This window comes from Grampus griseus, assembly GCF_964374135.1.
Source record: "Grampus griseus genome assembly, chromosome: 5".
NCBI lineage: Eukaryota > Metazoa > Chordata > Mammalia > Artiodactyla > Delphinidae > Grampus > Grampus griseus.
In genome coordinates, this window is record NC_138998.1 from 54,570,885 (window position 1) to 54,592,344 (window position 21,460).

A 21,460-nucleotide genomic window follows, 5' to 3' on the forward strand; every position below is an offset into this window, starting at 1 on the left:
CTGACAAAAGGATCATCTTTTATACCTCAATAAAGCTGGGGGTGGAGGAGGAAGGGGGTGCCACTTTGGAAGGCTCCAAATGATAACAGAATCACAGCTACTAAGACCACTTATCTCCAACCTCCACTCCAAACACCCAATATCTCAGATTATCCTGGACATTTTCAACAGTAGCTAGAAGTAGAGGATGTTGCCTCAGCTCTCACCCTCCTCTATCTTCCACCTCTGTCTCATCATGATTTAATATCATTAAATGAAAATGTAACGCCACTGCCAGCCTACACTCAATAGCAGAAACCCAGAAAGTATAGGATATCCCTATGCTAACATGTGGGTAGCTACAGATCAGGAGAAGAGGAGGTCAGAATTAAGACCCAATCTGGGCCACAGAATCACTTGTACAGCAACGGTTGGTTTAAAGAGACAAAGGGCAAGGAGTGCGCATCTCCTCTAAGCCCTAAGGGAAGGCCACGGTCAAAGGAGAGAGCACCAGTAGATGCACAGACTGAACACACATGCTAAGATCAAGAACCAGGAGCCAACCAAGAAAGGCAATATCAGTATCAGGTAATTAGGGGAAAAAAAAGACCAAGGGGGAATACACTAGAAGAAGTGCATGAGTATCAGGAACACACGGACAAGTCCACACAACACCCCAAAATCAAGTTTAATTGCTAACGTCAGGACAAGGTCTTTGTTTCTTTTAACCCAGGTTTTGAACATATTCATTGTCTCTACAGACACCAAAAACAGGATGCTAGGTTATCAAGCAGACCCTCACAAGTCTTACAGTAAGATGATGAATCCAAGGGTCAATGAATTTGTGAAAATGGAGGGATCCCTTTTCTACTTTTGTATATTTGAATCACCTCAAAGAAGTAAGGGTCTATACTAGGAAACCTGTACCTCATTCAGAGAGCCTCAAGGATTCAACTTAACATGAATGCAAAGTCTACAGCGTGCCAGGAATTGGACCAGATGCTGAGGATAAAGATGGGTGAAATGCAACTGTCCTCAAGGAAGGCCCTGCCTATTGAGACAGAGTCAACAAATAACAATCAAGTAGAGGTCTGTGCTGGAAACAGATGACTAGTGGACATAGGCCAGGATGTTAATTTAAAGATGTCATAGAAAGATGCTTAATATTCAATCAAATCGTGTAACTTCAGGCAGCCAATATGTTATGTATGTTAGTTCTTAAGTAGTACAAAACAACTATCCAAATTTCTTTCCTAATGAGATATAAGAAACTTAGTATGATGGTTATTCCTTTGTTAATAATTACTGCTCTTTATGAGAGACAACCAAGGTTCTTAATCCAGAGCTGTTTGCAGATTACGCCTCCAAAAAAGTCATTTATATTCAAATTTATTAGCAACCAAATTCCTTATCCTTTGTACATATACTTTACAAAATTTGGGGCATAAGAACTTCAGAATCCTAACAGAGCCTCAGAATACTACCTAAAGACATTAGCACCAATAAATGTAACTTACCTATGCACTATCATTCAGAATAATACTTTGTTTTTAATTTTGAGTACTAATTCTAAATCCATAAAGACCACACTCCTCTGAACCAGTCTTTTCTAAATCCAGTGAATAATGAAATCATTATTACCTCTAAAATAACAGAATCAGTTTACAAGTTTATAGAAGCATGTTTATAAATAAGAGTATAGAAAATGAGTGTGTGCTACATATTAAAATAAGCATAATTTCCTGAAAACTTACTTCAGTATTTTTACACATATGTTATGTCATATGTATTTCTTAGTGAAAGTCCAATTCAAAATTTTCAGAATGTGTATTTGAAATGATCATCCAAGCAGTGTCCACTGAGAGCCAGAACAGTGCTGGATCTCCCAGAAACTGCAGAAAAGGAAGAACGATTCCATTCCAAAAAGCAAAAAGACTTTTTTTTTTTAAAGGTAATAACTTTTTTTTTCTTGAAACATCTTATCAAGATGTGACCAAATTCAACACAAAACATCACTGTAAAACAACATATGTATCAGAGACACAGCAAAGCTCCACAGCACACATCCTCATTTTAGAGTGAGCAACAAAAGCTCAGTCGTCAAATGCAGTTGCAGCCCTCTGAATTGGGAATGTTAACCATCCCATTCTCTGCAGTTGCCACAGAAAGCCATGATAGTTTGCAGGAGCAGTGTCACTTTTCTGCCTCTCTCCTCAGCTGTTGCTGCTGCAGCTAACAAAAGCACCAAGTACTAGCATTTATTGAGTACTTCCTATGTGCTGGCCCTATGACAACTGCCTTACATGCATTCACATTTCAATCCTCACAACTGCTCTACAGAGAAAAATTCCCATTTGTCAGAGTGGAAACCAACTGGAGTGGTTACACAATTTCCCAAAGCCATACAACTGATAAGGTGACAGGATTCACATTAGGTATGCCTGGCTCCAGAGGCTGAGCTCTTTGCCACAGTAACACCCTACAGGAAGACTTTACTGCCAAAGGTCAGACACAGACCCTACTTAGCCCTCTAATCACTGGAGAGGCACTGCCCTCAGAAAAGGCTAGCGTCAGGTCTGTACAGCAGAATTAGATGCACAGAAACAGGCGCTCTCTCTCCCAGAGGTTGTTCTAGCTTAAGCTGAAAACTTAAGTTACAAGTGCACAATTACAAGTGACACCAATTGCAACCCAAAATGGAATCAAAATCTAATATATCTGTCTCCTTGAAGTCAGTAACACATACATCCAAATTCACAAGTCATGTTAGGATGCATGCAATATCAGAATCTACATTTCCACGAATCCCATTACACCAAAGACTACCATAATTATTAAAATTAACTACTAAACTACGAGAACCCCCATTTTCACCCAATTTCCAAACCCTTGGCAAAACAACACTTTTGAAATCAGGCAACACCTATTTACTTCTGAACAACCAACATCACTTTTTAAAGTTTGCATTGAGTTCATTTCTAATTATCAACCTTGGATAGAACTCGAAAATCATCAGTTCACTATCACTAAATAATTCCACTGGTCTGATGACCCACTCATGACACAGAAACAACACGTTTTAATCATATTCAGTGGCTCTAATTCTGCCAACAAATCTGAGAAATAAAAATAAGTGTTTGCAAAAATATACACAGTGCCAGCTCTTTAAGAACTGGCTGGAAAGCATGGGAGAAATTTACATAGTTTTCTCTCTTCTTTTGACTATCCAAAGCGAAAGAACTAGAAAAATTAAGAATTCTTAATGATTGTTCTTTCACAATCATTACTTTTTTTGAAATGGTAATACTAACATAGTAAGATTCAAACAGTTCAAAAGATTATATGTGAAAATAAATTTTTCCCACATCTGGCCACAGGATCTCCCCACCTCAACCCCACCCCCCAAACCACTGTTACTAGTCTCCTGTGTATCTTCCTGGAGTCATCTTGAGCATATAAACATACATACACAAACACACACACACTCCATCCCGTGTGTCCTCCTTTCCATTCCTCCCCCTCTTTTTGCACTAAAATGGCAGAAGACTATATAAGATCTTCTGCCTCCATTTTTTTCATTTAAATGTACCTTTGAGAAGATCCTATAAATGCTAACAAGAAAGTCATAAACATCAAATCTAAACAAAACCTGTAAAGAAACAATTCACACAAAACATCTTTCACCAGATGTTAAAACTGGTGACCTCTGCTGGCAGGACATATGGAAGTCCAAGGGCTAAGAAGTAATCCCCTTGAGGGTCTATGAGATTTTGCACAAGAATAAAAAACTATTTCCCTGATACAGAAACAGACTTCACTCCTAACCCCAGTCTAGGATCTCACAAATGTATATTGCTTACTAAGGAAAACACAGAAAGGTGATTTAGGGAAAATCCATCACTTTAGTGGATGAAAAAATTTTAAGTACATAGGGTATTACATTTTAAAATAAAAAGATGCCCCCGAAAAATCGCTATAACTACAAACAGCATCTAAAAATTCACACATGTATGATAAATTTTATCCCATAAAAGAACAATTATATGGAAAAAGAAAAAAATATTAAGGAAATTCATTCATTATCTATTCCCATTACCTTACTTCAGAAACCCAAAGCAGATGACCCAATTGCCTTACACTGTCAGTTAATGACATCTGATAGCCACAAAATAGAAATAGAACAAAATTAGTATGCAGTCTACCCAATTAGCCCTTTTAAATTAAGGGGAAAGCATAAAACACTTCTTCCTAACCCATAAGCTGTGTTCTATTAACAGTTGAAGGTAACCACCAAAATATGCTATTAACTAAAACTTTTCTGACGAGGTGTTTGCTTACGCTAATGTCAAGTAGTTCCTGACTATTATTCTATAAGGTGTCGATTTTCAGGCCTTAAATACGCTAAGAAAATTTAGAACTCTCTCTCTCAAAAAAAAAAAAAACAAAAAAAACAAATCACAAAATTAAATGACAAAAATCTCAGAATTTTAATACAGGAACTGACTGTATAAGTACTGGTAGAATGAAAGAGCAAACTTTAGGTAGCATTTCATCTGATCCTCTTACACATTTCTAGAAGCTAAATGACTTACCCATGTAACTATGGCTTTGCAAATCATGGCAAAAATTCATTTTCTTAATACTGAATTCACATTAAAATGCTAGCCACCATTCAAGTAGATAAGCAGTAAGAACAAACATCCACTTAACAACCAAGTCGTTGCCCACTCACCTATGGTCAACTAATCTATGACAAAAGAAGCAAGGATATACAATGGAGAAAAGACAGTCTCTTCAATAAGTGGTGCTGGGAGCACTGGACAGCTACATGCAAAAGGATGAAATGAGAACACTCCCTAACACCATACACAAAAATAAACTCAAAATGGATTACAGACCTAAATATAAGACCGGACTCTTTAAAACTCTTAGAGAAAAACACAGGAAGAACACTCTTGGACGTAAATCACAGCAAGATCTCTTTTGATCCACCTCCTAGAGTAATGGAAATAAAAATAAACACATGGGACCTAATGAAACTTAAAAGTTTCTGCACAGCAAAGGAAACTACAAACAAGACAAAAAGACAATCCTCAGAATGGGAGAAAATATTTGCAAACGAATCAACGGACAAAGGATTAATCTCCAAAATATATAAACAGCTCATGCAGCTCAATATTAAAAAACCAAACAACCCAGTCCAAAACTGGGCAGAAGACCTAAATAGACATTTCTCCAAAAAAGACACACAGATGGCCAAGAGGGCATGAAAAGCTGCTCAACCTCACTAATTATTAGAGAAATACAAATCAAAACTACAATGAGGTATCACCTCACACCAGTTAGAATGGGCATCATCAGAAAATCTACAAACACCAAATGCTGGAGAGGGTATGGAGAAAAGGGAATCCTCTTGCACTGTTGGTGGGAATGTAAACTGATACTGCCACTATGGAAAACAGTACAGAGGTTCCTTAAAAAACTAAAAATAGAACTACCATATGACCCAGCAATCCCACTACTGAGCATATATCCAGAGAAAACCACAATTCAAAAAGACACATGCACCCCAATGTTCATTGCAGCACTATTTACAATAGCCAGGTCACGGAAGCAACCTAAATGCCCATCGACAAACAAATGGATAAAGATGTGGTACATATGTACAATGGATTATTACTCAGCCATAAAAAGGAACGAAATTGGGTCATTTGTAGAGACGTGGATGCATCTAGAGACTGTCATACAGAGTGAAGTAAGTCAGAAAAACAAATATCGTATATTAATGCATATATGTAGAGCCTAGAAAAATGGTACAGATGAACCGGTTTGCAGGGCAGAAATTGAGACACAGATGCAGAGAACAAATGTATGGACACCAAGGGGGGAAAGTGGCGGGGGGTGGTGGTGGTGGTGTGATGAATTGGGAGATTGGGATTGACGTGTACACACTGATGTATATAAAATGGATAACTAATAAGAACCCGCTATATAAAAAAATAAAATTTAAAAAAAAAACAATCAAGTCGCTGATCACCTAGTTATGATGCCTATCATTCAGTATGATAAAAAAGACACAATGCGGGAGGGAGGGAGGGAGGGAAGAGAGGAAAGCACTGGTACCATCTTTGATCTCAGACAAATAAAGATACCAAGATGTAGGTTGATATCTAGTTCTTAGAAAGTAAAAATTCTTCACTCTGTTTAAGTAGTTAAAAATTTAAAACATCTCCTTTGTTTAAAAAAAATGTTTGAGAGTCCAGAGTACAATTTCACATAAAGAAGAATATAAAAAAGACACTTAATGACCATCTCTGATCCTTGGCCCCCATGTTTTCTTCTGTATTTTAAATTCTACCTCCTGAAAGAAACTTCCGATAAAAGGAAAACAGGTGGCAAACTTCCAGGTTTAAACATTTAATACTTATATTCTTCCTCATTCATTCCTCAAACTGTTCATTTCGCATAAATATCTTAATCTGGACACTCTGCATACTGAAATTTAATTTTTGATCTTTCAGCATGACCCTTATAGTTTGATTGTATTATTTCTGAGTTATGAATCTAAGCTCTCAAAAAGCAGGGTAACATCCAACTCATTGTTTGACACTGAAACCCTCATATTTTAAAACTCTAAATATTAAAAATTTCAAAAGGACATAATACCGAAATAGCTGCCTTTAGAATAAATTACCCAGGTTGTTTGGCACATCTTTACCACAGAAAACTATTAAAGAGGGACTTCCCTGGTGGTCCAGTGGTTAAGACTCCCCACTTCCACTGCAGGTGGCACAGGTTCGATCCCTGCTCAGGGTACTAAGATCCCCTGTGCCACGTGCCCCCCCTCAAAAAAACAAACTATTGAAGAGAGATGGTTACAACATTCTTCTGGTAGACTAAACCCACTGACACTACATGATAGATACATGTTAATACATTCATAGTAACGGCTCAAATGGGACTCCAATGTGGTCAGAATGCTGTCACACATACTGAGAGCTAAAAACATTATCTTATTTAGACATACTACTAAGAAAATAACAAGCAAAAAAAGCCTGAGGATTAAAAAAATAAAACCCGAAATCTTAAGTTTCATAACAACTAACACAAATATAACCAGATAAAGCCAATTTAGTGAGACATGATTCCCAACTAGACTAGGTTTTTCACCAGGACTGTGGCTACTATTCCAGGATTAAGAGGATATAAAACTATCCATTTCCATTTCACTCTAAATGTTGACTAGATTTTTTTTTCCCCTTCCTTGTCAACACTGCCAACATGAAAATTCAAATTAATGTGACTACAGTACAACTGAACTTTGAAGGTCTAACTCAAAAAGGAGCTTTTGCCACATCAACAAGAATGAAACAGGACTGTCACTGTTCTTATTTTAACACGGGCCCTTGTAGAAGCAATCCATTTTATTACGAAGATAGTATAATACAAAACTCAAGAGTTTTGCTACATACTATAAGGAAAGTGGCCCTTTCCTTCAAGAAATGTAACATTTGGTTGAGGCAATGTGACACATACTCACAAAACAATAAATAATTATGGAGTTTGTGATACTCATTAAATGTGATGAAATCTCAAAGAAATATCCTGAATCAGGATGGCCCGAAAAAACTTCATGAAAGTGGGACTGAAACTAGGCTATTAAAAGGATAAAGGGAAGGAACAGCATGCACAAAGGCAGAGGAGTAATGAGTATGCCAAAACTGCAGTATTTGATAGACAGGCAAGAATCCCAGTTGGAGAAGAGTAGGAAATACGGCTGAATAGGTTAGAATGGAGCCTTAAAAGCCAGACTTGAAGCATATGAACTACATCCAGTTGGCAAAAGGAAGCCATTATGGGGTCTTCTGCAGGCGAACTGACATCATGAAACCAATATTTAAATAAATTACACTGTTGGTGATTAGAGAAGATAGAATGGAGAAGAAGATATCGAGCAACCTACTTGAAAAGTAATGCAATAACCCAGAAACCTAAAACCATTCATTCATTCTCTCCTTCACTCACTGAGAAAACAGACTGCTAGTTAAGAACACTGGCCTAGGGACTTCCCTGGCGGTCCAGTGGTTAACAACCCGCCTTCCAATGCAGGGGACGTGGGTTCGATCCCTGATCGGGGAACTAAGATCCCACATGCTAAGGGACAACTAAGCCCTCACGCGTGCGTGCGCGCGCTCTAGAGCCTGCGCGTGCCACAACTAGAGAGAAGCCTGTGCGCCGCAACAGAAGAGCCCGCATGCCGCAACTAAGACCCAATGCAGTCAAATAAAAAAAAATTTAAATAAATAAGAACACTGGCCTAGAAGTCAGACACACTGGACCTAAACCCCTCTGTGCACACCTTACTACCTGAGCCTTGGTCTCCACGCTGTTAGTAATAAGGATACCAGTCGCTTAGATTGTCACAAGTACCTATCAAAGCATCTTCGTGATCCTGACACATAGAACTCTAGTAGTCGTTAACATTACTGGTGAATTAAGAACGATAAAAAATGGGAAGGGAAAATAAGACAAGATTCAAAGATATTTCAGAGGAACACACCTCCAAGCAGAACTGTCTTGACAGCAGCTGAAAATGTAGAACAAGAACACAGATGAGGGCTTCCCTGGTGGCACAGTGGTTGAGAGTCCGCCTGCCGATGCAGGGGACACGGGTTCATGCCCCGGTCCAGGAAGATCCCACATGCCGCGGAGCGGCTGGGCCCGTGAGCCATGGCCGCTGAGCCTGCGCGTCCAGAGCCTGTGCTCCACAACGGGAGAGGCCACAACAGCGAGAGGCCCGCGTACCGCAAAAAAAAAAAAAAAAAAAAAAAAAAAAAGAACACAGATGAAAGGTTGAGGCTGGAGAAAACAATAACCTACTTAAAAAATAACCACTCCAATTTTAAAAAGCAGATCCTAGGTACTGCCAGATCCAGCCTCGAACAATAAAATCACTTTTTATTTAAAAAGAGTTAGAAAGGGCTTCCCTGGTGGCGCAGTGGTTGAGAGTCAGCCTGCCGATGCAGGGGACACGGGTCCGTGCCCCGGTCCAGGAAGATCCCACATGCTGCGGAGTGACTAGGCACGTGAGCCATGGCCGCTGAGCCTGCGCGTCTGGAGCCTGTGCTCCGCAGCGGGAGAGGCCACAACAGTGAGAGGCCCGCGTACCACCAAAAAAAAAAAAAAAGAGTTAAAAAATGTTTTCAAATGCTGCAAGCAGATTTAAAAATTTCAAGCCCAAGTGACAGAAGAACGGCAACAAAGACACACAAAAGACCCACCACTACCTACACCAACTATGGAACTTGGTATTGTTTCCCTTAGCGTTAAAATCCAACCTAGGGCTTTCCTGGTGGCGCAGTGGTTAAGAATCTGCCTGCCAATGCTGGGGACACGGGTTCGAGCCCTGGTCCGGGAAGATCCCACATGCCACAGAGCAACTAAGCCCGTGAGCCACAACTACTGAGCCAGCGTGCCACAACTACTGAAGCCCGCGTGCCTAGAGCCCATGCTCCGCAATAAGACAAGCCACTACGACGAGAAGCCCACGCAGCGCAACGAAGAGTTAGCCCCCCTCTCCACAACTAGAGAAAGCCCACGCGCAACAACGAAGACCCAATGCAGCCAAAAATAAATAAATTAAATTTTTAAAATAAAATGAAATAAAACCCAACCTAATTCTTCAAGTAAGCCTTAAATCACAACTTCAGGAGTAAATAAATTATGCCAAGCTTATTTCGACTATTTTGCCCAAAAATTCAGGAAATAAAACTGCCAAATACTTTCTATGACATTATGCCCCTACTTAAAAAACAAGCAAATAAAATGTAATACAAAGAAAGAAACTTCAAATCCAAACCCATTATCATCCTCAACAACTTACATTTTCATGATGCTTGTTTGTCAGCTACTGTTCTCAGCAACTTACACATACGACTTTTTTCATTATAGTTTGATTTACAACCTTGTGCTAATAATTTCTGCTGTACAGCAAGTGACTTAGTTATACACATATATACATTCTTTTTTAATATATGTATCTTTTTCCATTATGGTTTACCCCCAGGGGATTATCTATAGTTCCCTGTGCTATACATTAGGACCTTGCTGTTTACCCATTCTAAATGTAATAGTTTGCATCTACCAACTCCAAAGTCCCAGTCCATCCCTCTCCCTCTCCCACACCACCTTGGCAACCACAAGTCTATTCTCTATGCCTGTGAGTCTCTTTCTGTTTTGTAGATAGGTTCACTTGTACTGCATTTCAGATTCCACATATAAGTGATATCATATGGTACTTGTCTTTTTCTTTCTGACTTACTTCACTTAGTATGATAATCTCCAGCTGCATCACACATACAACTCTCTTAATCCTCTCAACTCTTTGAAGTTGACCGTCCCATTACACAGAGGAGAAAACTGAGACATAGCGGAGTTACTCCCCCAAGGTGACATAATTAGTAAGGGATGGTGCCTGAATTTGAAGCTGGGCAGTTCATCTTGAGAACCCCTGATAGAATCAGTATGCTGCACAAACAGACTTTTATGATTTTTCTTACACAAGTTTTCAGAAATACGTGAGATACTCTTATTTGCTTTTCCTTCTTAATTAATTGTAGGTATGGAACCACATTTCCTATTTCTGCTGGCAGTGTGTGGAGAGGCTACGTCACCGCTGTGAATCTAAAGGTAGGAAATACAGCAGTTGACAAGAAGATGGCATCTTATTAAACAGTTCTAGAGAGTTAAGCCAATGGTATTTGAGCCCTATGAATTTCATTTATCCATGCAATCACTTGACCCAGTTAGTAGAGATCCCAGTTCGCAAGTACAGAATTATAAACTTGATTGGGAACACTAGTTTTTGCAAGGGTATCTAAAGACTGATGAAACAGCTGAAACTCTGGCACAGCTACAGTCATCTAGAAAGAACATGGACTACAGCTCAGACAGACCGAGGTTTAAATCCTAGTGCATCATTTGATCCTTTTGTGGCCTTGAACAAGTGAATTAACTTATCTTGACCTTGCTGTTTTATCATCCACAAAAAGAGCGCAACACTACCCACCTCAGTATTAGCCTGGGATATAAATGACATAGAAAGCACCTCACACCTTTCCTATAGTATAGCCCAAGCTGAGTCCCTTTCCTTGGACTCTTGCAAACAGGGCAGTTAACTGTACTCTTAGGGAGTCCAATCCCAGAGGAGGTGAACAGCAAACCTCTCCAGCATAAGCTCTCTCACACAGGCTTTTTTTTTAATTCAAGTATCTACTGGTGATAGAGCAGGAGATCCCACCATGGGGTCTCCAAACCAAACTATACTCTTACCAATTCTTTACTACTCAGCCCTGGGGTCCTAGCCCTTCTGTACTATGGGGATGTATAATGTCTCAATGTTAGCTGCTTTCTCTTTTTGCACGTCAATGACTTATACTATAAACACCATTTGAAATGAGTCAAATTCCATGTACTAGAAAAATACAAAGTCCCGAACAGTGCCAATATTTCTGCCACTCTCTCTCCCTGACTTACTACTATTCACATTCTTCTCAATTCTTTTTATACAAATAACACAGAAAATGAACAAACCCAACAAATTATTTCTTCATCAAAATGTGTCAAATCAGAAATTCTTTGTAGTAATAACTGCTGTAGTATATTGGAGAAGAACTCCTTTATTAGCTACTCATTTGACAAGGTCGTACTTATATTTCATTGTTATATATGAACAGATGTATTCGTTCAACAGGTTGTCATTTAAAAGGTCCATTAGTCACATCTCTTTTTATCAGTAACCCCTATGTTTATAGTAAGCTCCTGCCCTTTCTGCATATTAGCTTGAAACTCTCCCAGTACAAAGGAAGCAGTTACTTCTCGTTCTCTTGATAGGCATGTATCATGGTAATCATGATAAATCTTATGGTGTGAACACAGGTAACAAAGATTCCTAAACACGCCTAAAAACGTATTAAAATACTTGCCTCTTTGAAGCAACCAGTGAAAAACTACAACCTTCACAAAGGGCCATTCCATTTACCATGGGTATGTCCCATATTAATAACCAAAGCTGGTACACGTTGAAATAAAAACATCTTATAAACTGATGGTGAGCTCTGCAACAATTTTTATGCCATTAACAAGTACTTTAATTAAGTTCCTTAACAGTAAGAAAAACTTTCTCCACGTACATATTGTTTTCATCCCCCATACAGTTTAGTATTTTGCCCTCTAGGTCTGATTCTAACAACTCAAGTGACAAAAAGTAGTAGTTACTTATGGACTTAATGGTTGTGATTACATATATCACATGGTGCATAACAGGACTGGGAGAAAAAATTCATATTCCAAAGAAGCAGGAAAACCTCGATTTAAGAGCAAAAAGTATAAACACGAATCACTCGCCTAACCACTTTCAGGCATATTTTCTTTCTGCTGTTCCTCCTCCACAGGTAAACGCTAACTATTTCTAGAACGCGCTCAAGGATAATTTCCGAGGCTTGCTTGCCATGAATTCCCATGATACAACTCAGCACACACACTGTTTTCATGGAGACAAAGGTGCCCTATTTCCCTAGACTACAAACTTATTAAAATGGTGAGAACATACAGTTCCAGGAAGTCAAGATTACTAAAATACACCAATGCAGCATGGGTCTTATTTAACAAAAAATGAAAATAAACCACACTGGTAAAACCAAAAAGTCACTCACTCTATCTTCAACGTGTAACCAGGATATTTATTACAATTTTTTTTAAGGTAAGTAGATGAAAACACCACCAGGGCCTTCTATTATCCAACCTGATAAAGGAGTCTTTAGGGAAAAAAAGGGGGGGAAAGAGAAACGATTACTTAATTATATGGGGGAGGAAGAATCAAACCATTCAGACTAAAAATAACCCACATTTCACCCACCAAATTTTATTAACTAGCTTGTTGAGATCAGCATAAGGGTCTTGTTTAGAAAACAAGAAAGCCAAAAGTCAACTTTCCTCTGTCAACTATAATCACATAAGTACTAAAACTCTTCACCTTGGTGCCCACAGAGTCCACGGTTTTAAGTAAACTCCAGACACTGAGGAAAAAACCTAGTTTTTAACTAGGTTCCAACACTTTTGTCATTTGTAATCACCCAATTATTTCCGAGAATATTATTAGATAACCTAACAATGGGAGCGTCTTTTAAGAGCCATTACAACCCAAATTTTACATGAAACACACCATTTTCACAACCTAAATTTATTTTCGGTTGCCACTGCAAAGTGCTCCCTGTTCCAGCAAATTAGGAACTTCCAAAAATACTGAACACGCTAACACACGCATGTCTTCCCTCGAGCTGCCATTTCAGATTAATATTTCACTTATAAAAGTCTGCTTCTGTTCAAAAAATGACATCGGTTGCAAAGAGGAAGTTACCGATAAACCACTCTCACAACGTGGCCTTTACACTGTCAGAAAATAATGTGACTCTGAGCCACCCAAAACTTACCAGGAAGCTGGCAATAACTTTGCCAATTCTACACTTCTGAACCCAACTTCAAAGAGGCTCTATCAAATACCTCCTCAAGACGATAAAAAGCACTAAGTTACAAATAAACACGTCCCGGAGCGCGGCCGCGCGCCCCTCCCCCGCCCGCGCCCCCGCCCCCGCCCGGGACGCGCGGCCCCAACAGCCGCCCGCAGCCCCCAGCACGCCGGCCAGGGTCGCCGCGCCGGGCCCGGGGCCGCGCCGCGGGAGGGGAGCGGATTTCCATTGCTGCCTGAGGTTTAACAAAATAACGTGCACCGAAGAGATCCCTCTCCCCTGCTAAAAATAGGCTATAAAGGAGTCGGCCTCATGATGGCTCCTTGATTCAATTTGCTGCAAATTCTTTCCTGAAAGCCTCCCGCACATACATACATACACACACACACACACACACACACACACACACACACAAAATGGGGGTGTAAATGCACGAAGGGTGGAAGGGGGGAGAAGGCCGAGGTGCACATTTTCGGGGACAACATAATAAGGGTGAGGATCCCCCGGGACCAGGAAAGGGTAGGGGGTGGGCAGGCACGTGAGCATTTCAAAGAAGCCTGAGAGCAAAAAGGGGGGATGGGGCACCCTAAATGCCTTCCCTCCCCTCCCCTCCCCCGCCAAACCCCCAGCTCCCCGAAGGGCCAAGTTGAAAAATGCATGTTCCACTTGCGCCCATCCCCCCCGGCGGCCCGGCGCCCCCCGGCCGCCTCCGCCCGCGCCCCCCGCCCGGGCCCGCGCCCGCCCCCACCCCGGGGTCCGGCCCCCGGCGCTTACCTGGAAACCGTGGCCTCCGACGCCGCTCCCCCCTCCCGGGAATGGAGACACAAGGAAATTCCCCTCCTCGCCGCCGCCGCCGCCACCTCCAACCACCCCCAAAATAACCCCTCCGGGGGGTGAGAGGCAATTATAACCCCGGCGAGCGGAGGGCGCGGGGGATGGGCGCCGGGCGGGCGGGGGCGGGGAGCGCGGCGCGGGTCCCCAGGTGGCGAGCGGAGGTGCTCCCGCCGCGGGGGGAGGGGCGGGGGCGCACGCGGCCGGCGGCGGGGGGAGGCGGCGCGCGGGGGAAGGGCGCGAGCGGGGAGAGGAATTGAGGCAGAAGGTAAAAGCTGTTACTAAGGGAAAGAGCCAAACGGTTCGGAGCAGCCAACGGCTCAGACACTCAACACTGGGGAGAGAGGAATGGGGACCAGCCAGGCACAAATGAGCTCGCGAGGCCCGCGGCGGCGGCGGCGGCGGCGGCCGCGCAGCAAAACAAACCCAAGCGGCCTGCGCTGGGCGGGCGGGCGGGTGCGGGGGGGAGGGGCCGGCGGGGGAGGGGCGCCGCGGACGCGGGGAGGAGGCGGCGGCGGCGGCGCGGCGGGGGGGTGGGGTGGGTACTGCCGGCCCGGATCCTCTCCCTCCCGCCCGCCGCGGCGGCGCTGGGGGCTGGGTGGGCGCGGCGCAGGCTTTTAAAAAGAAAGACAGACCCGCAGGCGCTCCGAGGTGTCGCCCGGCCCCCGGCCGCCCCGCCCCCACCGCCGTGCGCGGCCGGGTGCGGGGCATCCTGGGTGTTGGCTGCGCGGCCCCGGGCCCGGTGGGGGCGGGAAGGCTTGTGCCGCCTCGGGTGGGGAAACGCCGGTTAGCTTTTCTGGGTAGGCCGGCGGGGCTCCCGCGTGTCCGGGGACGGCCTGGCCCCGCGGGCACCCGGGCTGCGCGGCGCGGCCTGTGGGCCACACGCACGCGGTGAGCATGTGAGGGGAGCGCGGCGCAGGCATCATATGGACGTTTGTTTGTGAAAAGATTTGCACGCACCTTTGTGTGCGTAAATACATATGTTTCTCAGAAGCGTACCTGGAAAGGTGCTTTATCTGTAATAAGCGATATTCAAAATGTAATCCAGAACACGGGATCTGTGGAGAAAACACACTAACACAAGAAAAGGGTTTTGATACTAAACACAAAGCTGTAATTGAAGTGTTTATGCCCAAATGTACTGTGAATTAAACATATGGTGGTATTTATCGTCTGGTGGGTCTGTTTGAAAGGTTTGGTCGATCAGTTCGCGTTTCACAAAAATAAAATAATGTAACTAAATGTTTACTAAACATATATACCTCAACGGCAGCAAAGACAGTAGAAGTATATCCACTTTGTATACTTCTTGCATGTGTGTAGCACATCAAGGCGGTTTATAGAGTACAACTTAGATGAGTGATAATGTGACAATATGATGAGTGCAGCGGGTTGTTTTTAAAAAGGGAGGTACCTCACAGTTTTTGAAACAAATGTGTTCATCCAAGGTCCTCAAAAAGCAGGTCTTGGAGCCTACTCAGACCTTTGTATAAGCCTAGGGTAAAGAAAGCAGCTTACCCTTTTAATTTTAAGATTTGGCCTCAGAGAAACCTTTTTGTTGTTATTTTCAGTTATTACTGTCTTCAAAGTAAAATAACAATTTTTGCAGCCATTTTAGGTAAGGGGTTCTGCTTTCTTACTTTCGTACTTTCATAACATTATTTGGAAATTGGTGTAGTCATTATTTTGAAGCAATAGCCTTTTCCTCTCAATATCAGAGACCTAAATTTTCACACCAAAAAAAAAGTTCATTAGAAGTAACTTTTACACGTCTGGACTCCGGGTGGCCTAATAAGCTCAGTGATGAGACAGGTGCTTTTTTTGGCCAAGGTCAGAGGCTCTTGCCCCTGATGAGCTCTTGGAGGGGGGTGGGGAGGAGCAGCTGAAGGCCTTTCCAGACCTTTGGGGGAGGGGCGGGGCAGGAGGGGCAGGAAAACCATCAGAGGAAAGGGAGTGAGATTGGAAACTCCCTCTGAACCACCAGAAAGAGAGTTCAAAGCATCTCGGTGGTTTGTCCTTAGAGCTATTTTCATATATGAAAGAGGGAATGTTAGATTAAACAATGTCACCTGATGGGAATTCAGATAACTGCAGGTTTCCAAAACACTTGTGTTGAGTGTGCAGGGAAACAGCACAAAGAGAGCTAGTTTTGCATTTCAGTGATTCTAAAGCTTAGGCTTATTTACTGGAGAACTAGTACCTTTGCAAAGATGCTTTCCAGAAGCACTGAGAATATATCTTTCTTCTTTTATTTTTCAATATTTTTAGTGACATACCTATGTATGTCACTAAGCATAATCCTCTCTTCAATTAGTAAGCTATCTCAGTACAGCTAGGGTTCGTTATCTGAGCCACCCAATGAAACACATCTACTGGCCTAGCTTGTTTATGAAGTTTCATTGTGCCACCACTGTGCGTGGGTCCCGTCCAGGCAGCAGCTACTATAAAATCAAACCACTCATCCAGTGAATGACGACTTCCCAACTACACCGTTTCTTAATAGGGTCATCTCCAAACCTGGGACCCCAGACTTATCTTCCTTCAAAATGACCTCATTCCCTCCCTCAGTTTCATGGGGTCCCGGGCTTCTAGCCTGAAATTCTTATATCCTACACCAAGCTCCCTCCTTTCCTAACAGAAATTCCTAAATCGTTATTATCACAATGATAATAATAATCGATGCATTTGTTTACAAGGTATTTCTGTGCATAATTGACTTAGTTTGAATATCATAATAAAAGTCACCTAAGGGGACCTGTGCCATAAGCTTGTTCCAGTAAAGTGAACTTCCTCCGCTATGTTCACTGAAGACAGACTTGAAGCACCCTTCGGACAAAAACAGTACCAAATGTGGAAAAACCTTGATTCTCTCAGCGAAGGGGTTTTAAAGGAGGCCATATTTTGATCACTTGGATTTCTATATTCCAGAACCTATCTGATATGACATTGTGGCTTCAACATGAAATACTCAGATAAAAGAGCCACCATACAAAGGTCACATGTATTGTTACTCCACCCACTAGTCATTCCAACACATCCAGCATACCAGATCAGAGGCCTCCCCAAAATGCAAGCAATAATTAGGCACAAGAGTGAGGTAACAACCAATTTCCAGTACTTTGTCCTAATCTAAAAGCCGTCCTTATGTTTTGAATATAAATGTTAATATGTTTCTAGAAAGGAGAAATTACTGTTACTAAGAAATTTTAAAGCAAAGAGGCACATTATGAAGAAAGTTCTCTTGAACTTTCTAGCTAACTTCTCAAGGAAGAGAAACTTCTTACCAGTAACTGTTACCAGAAGTTACATGTGTATTATAAAATGACTAAACAAATCTTGACTTGTTTTATTTCAGTAATATTACAGGTTATGTGGTATGGCAAGATAGCCTATACCTTTGCAAATTTTATCACTCAGGAAATAGAACACTTTAAAATTAAGGTGGTTTAATCCCAGACCTCAGGATCTCATTACTATATTTTTAAAGTCACCGTGATGTTTTAAGTTGTATATATTAGCTGATCTATGTAATTAAAATATTCAAAACAAACTTAATAGCATGAAAATGGTATTTGATACCAAAAATATTATCTTGGCACTGTAACCTTTTTCGTATTGTTACTCACCCATGAAATCAGTGGCTTTATGTCTGCAGCATTTACCCCCAAGCTTCTTGCTAGCACCCTGTGACATGTTTCTGTTTCATTTTGACTCCGTTTGTGCAATTCTTTGTCTGTGGTTCTTCCAGCTATCAGCTTTTGCCACCCACACTGATACACATCTCAGCCACACATCTCAAGATCTCAGCACACAAGCTCCTTTTCTCCATCTGTGCTTAGCATGCGATGTGTGACCTTTCCTCATCAGCGTGAACCTTGTCACAGTTTTCCATGACTCTGTGACCCGATTTCATTACAACAATGAACTTTACTTGGGAGTCTTCATTTAAATTACAAAAGCAACACACAACCATCTTGCAAGTATTTATGCCTCTCAGATAATGGAAATAGCAGGTTGTATCCTGCCTTTGTGATTAGTCAGAATAGAAAACCAGCCACACACAGAGCGTACCAATCACTTGCTTATACTGACCAGCCATGGTCTTCCTCAGGCAGTGCTCAAGGCCTCACGTTATGTTGATGGTTTTGCTGTTCATTCATTCAACAAACTTTTCCTGAATGCTTAGCATACCAGGCACTGTTCAAGAAGCTTTTTACAGTAAACCAAACACAGTCCCTACTTGCACGGAATTTATGGTCTAGTCCAGTCAGGTGGGGGTTAGGAGGACAGACAGACTTTCAAAAAATATTCTGCATTAGGCTATCGTTTGACTTCTGTAACAAAGGCAATATAAAAAAATGGCTTAAACAAAATAAAAGCTTATTCTCTAACATGGCCATTCAAATGTAAGCATTCCAGAACGGATGAGGTATCAAGGACCCAGATTGTTCTACTAGCTCAACACGTTATCTCCTACCTAGTGGTCTAAGGTGGCTTTTCTAGCTCCCGCAATCACATTCAAATTCCAGCCACTGGGCCAGAAAGAAGGAGAGATAGAGGACTTGTGTCTTCTCTTTCAGGACTCGTCCTGGCAGTTGTTCTTATCACTTCTACTCGTACTTAACTGGCCAGAACTTGGGCATATGACCATACCTAGCTGCTAGTAAGTCAGGTAAATAACAGGTAGCAAGCTTAAGTAAAATAAGGTGGGGAGAGGGTTGGGAGCATACGTTAGTTTAGATGGGGCTTTTAGAAGAGGCTGCTCAGTTAAGGTGACCTGTGAGCAGGAAACAAAATGAAGTTGGGGGATGAGTGGCAAATAGAAGAAGGCAGAGGGAATGTCAAATACATAAGAACAGAGGCCAAAGCAAGCGTGCTGTATTCGAGGAATAAAAATGATGCCAGTTGACAGGCACAAAGTCAGCCAAGGCGTGGCGGGAGAGGGAGCCAGGGACCACGTGTGAAGGCCTTTTTCTTTTCATGAGACGGAAAGCCATTGAAAGGTTTCGAGTGGAGAAGTGACTTGATGCGACTTCTGTTTTACTATGCAGAGTGTTAAGTGCAATCGTGCAACAGTGGAAAGGGGACAACCAGTTAGGGGCTAGTGCAAAAATCCCAATGAGAGGTTGGCAGCCTGGAGGATGGTGGCAAGAGCTGGTTAAAAGAAGCTAAACTCTGTGTACAAGGATCAGGAAATATATTTGTGGCATGCGAGAGAAACACAAGACTCAAAGATGATTCTGAGATTTTAGACCAAGCAAGTAGAAGAATGGACTGTCCATTTATCAAGATGGGAGAGTCTGGGAGAGGAGAAAGTTTATGAGGGAAAAATCAAGAGTTATGTTTTAGAGTTTGATGTGACAATCAGACATCCCCGTGAAGATGTCAAATACGGAGCCAGATATGCATATCTGGTGTTCAGAGGAGGTATCAGAGCTGAAAATATAACGTTGGGACTCATCAGTTAAGTAAGGATATTTGAAATCACAGTTGTGGATGCAAGTGGCTAGAGAGTGAGTGTAGGTAAAGAAGAGTTCTCTATTATCTTCAGCTGTCTCCTGCCCCAAATGTCTCCCCTGCTCTTGATGGGCTCAGAAGCCTAAACATATTTTATCACGGGTGGATATAAGGTGACATTCTGTCTGTGCAAGGACATTGATGGAAAGAAACCATAGGTCATATTAATGGCTACCAGTTATTGAAGCTTATTGCTTGTTACCAAGCACTTTTATCTTTGCTGTCCCTAATTTTCTCGAAAACCTGTAAAGGTAAATAATACTGTTATCTCAGTTTGATTCATGAGGAAACTAAAGTAACAAGACCAAATAGCTTATCTATGTTCACGTGGCAAATGGCAAAACAAGAATTTGCACTCAAGGCTGTCTGAGAGCCTTGTCTGCCTTTCCACTGAGTGCAACTAAGCAGGTCAAGTCAAGAAAGTGCAAGTGTTTGTTGCTGCAAAGTCCTTCCATGAACAGAGGAGAGAAATGCAAAGTGGAAAAAAGGAGAAACTGCTTCAGGGGAGGAACCACATCTTAATCTCATTTATACGACCCACATCTGCTAGATCAGAATCTCAAAAAATGCTTATTGAATGCAGTGGTTATAATAAACCAGCTGCATTCAGTCACTTGCACTCTGAGCTATTAGTGCATCTACACAAGGAAGAAATGATTACACGAGGAAGACCTTTGCCCCACTCACTCCCTACCTCTCAGCACCTCCAGTGCTCCCACGTGGCAGTTTGGGTGTCGCGTGTTCTCGAAGACAGGTTTTGTGGGCAAAGAAGGCAACATGTTGTAATTCAGTTTTATTTATTACAAATTTGAAAACCTAGTTTTCCTTTAAGCTTTCAAGCTCCATATCTAAGTCTCTCTTTTAAGTGAATGCTTACAATCTGGTTAAATTCCTTCGAAGTATTAAACTTCAAAACATATTAAACATTTAATGTACTCGATCTTCTTTTTAAAATACTTCATTGGACTGCCCTGGTGGCGCAGTGGTTAAGAATCCACCTGCCAATGCAGGGGACATGGATTCGATCCCTGGTCCGGGAAGATCCTACATGCCGCGGAGCAACTAAGCCCGTGCACCACAATTATGGAGCCTGCGCTCTAGAGCCCGCGAGCCACAACAAGAGAAGCCACCACAATGGGAAGCCCGCGCACTGCAACAAAGAGTAGCCCCCGTTCGCGGTACCTAGAGAAAGCCGGCGCGCGGCAACAAAGACCCAATGCAGACAAAAAATATAAATAAATAAAATAAAATAAATGATAAAATACTTCATTGCTCAACAAACAAAAGAATCACAAGTAATGCTCATAAATATGATAAACTAATTATAAAATATGATGAATCTTAAGTTCTTTTGAATATAACAAAAACACAGATTTAATAAAATTCTTGTATCTTTTCACTGGAAATCACAAATCGAAATCAATTACAGAGCTCACATAGATGGTTTAAATTGGCATCACAAGGACAACCTGTCAGGCATTCTAAAACGTCAAATTGTCTTAAACATTACAAATGTTTAAAACATCAAATACAAATATGCACAAGTTATTTCTAAGCATAGAATAAAAAATTTAGTAGACTTAAAAGGTTTAAGTACATAAGCTTTA

The 21,460-nt window shown here is 41.8% G+C and overlaps 1 protein-coding gene across 4 annotated transcripts in view; it reads right to left on the bottom strand.

The window, feature by feature from the left end:
- TBL1XR1 (TBL1X/Y related 1) overlaps positions 1-14,396 on the bottom strand; it is a 188,013-nt gene extending 173,617 nt beyond the window's left edge. Inside the window, exon 1 of one of the 4 annotated variants that reach the window (XM_082655442.1) lies at positions 14,280-14,396. The gene's annotated coding sequence lies outside the window, so the exon portion shown is untranslated. Of the gene's footprint in view, positions 1-13,469; positions 13,512-14,279 lie in introns of those variants that run through there. The other 3 variants (XM_082655444.1, XM_082655443.1, XM_082655445.1) reach the window with 3 other exon arrangements.
- Positions 14,397-21,460: the final 7,064 nt, after the last annotated feature.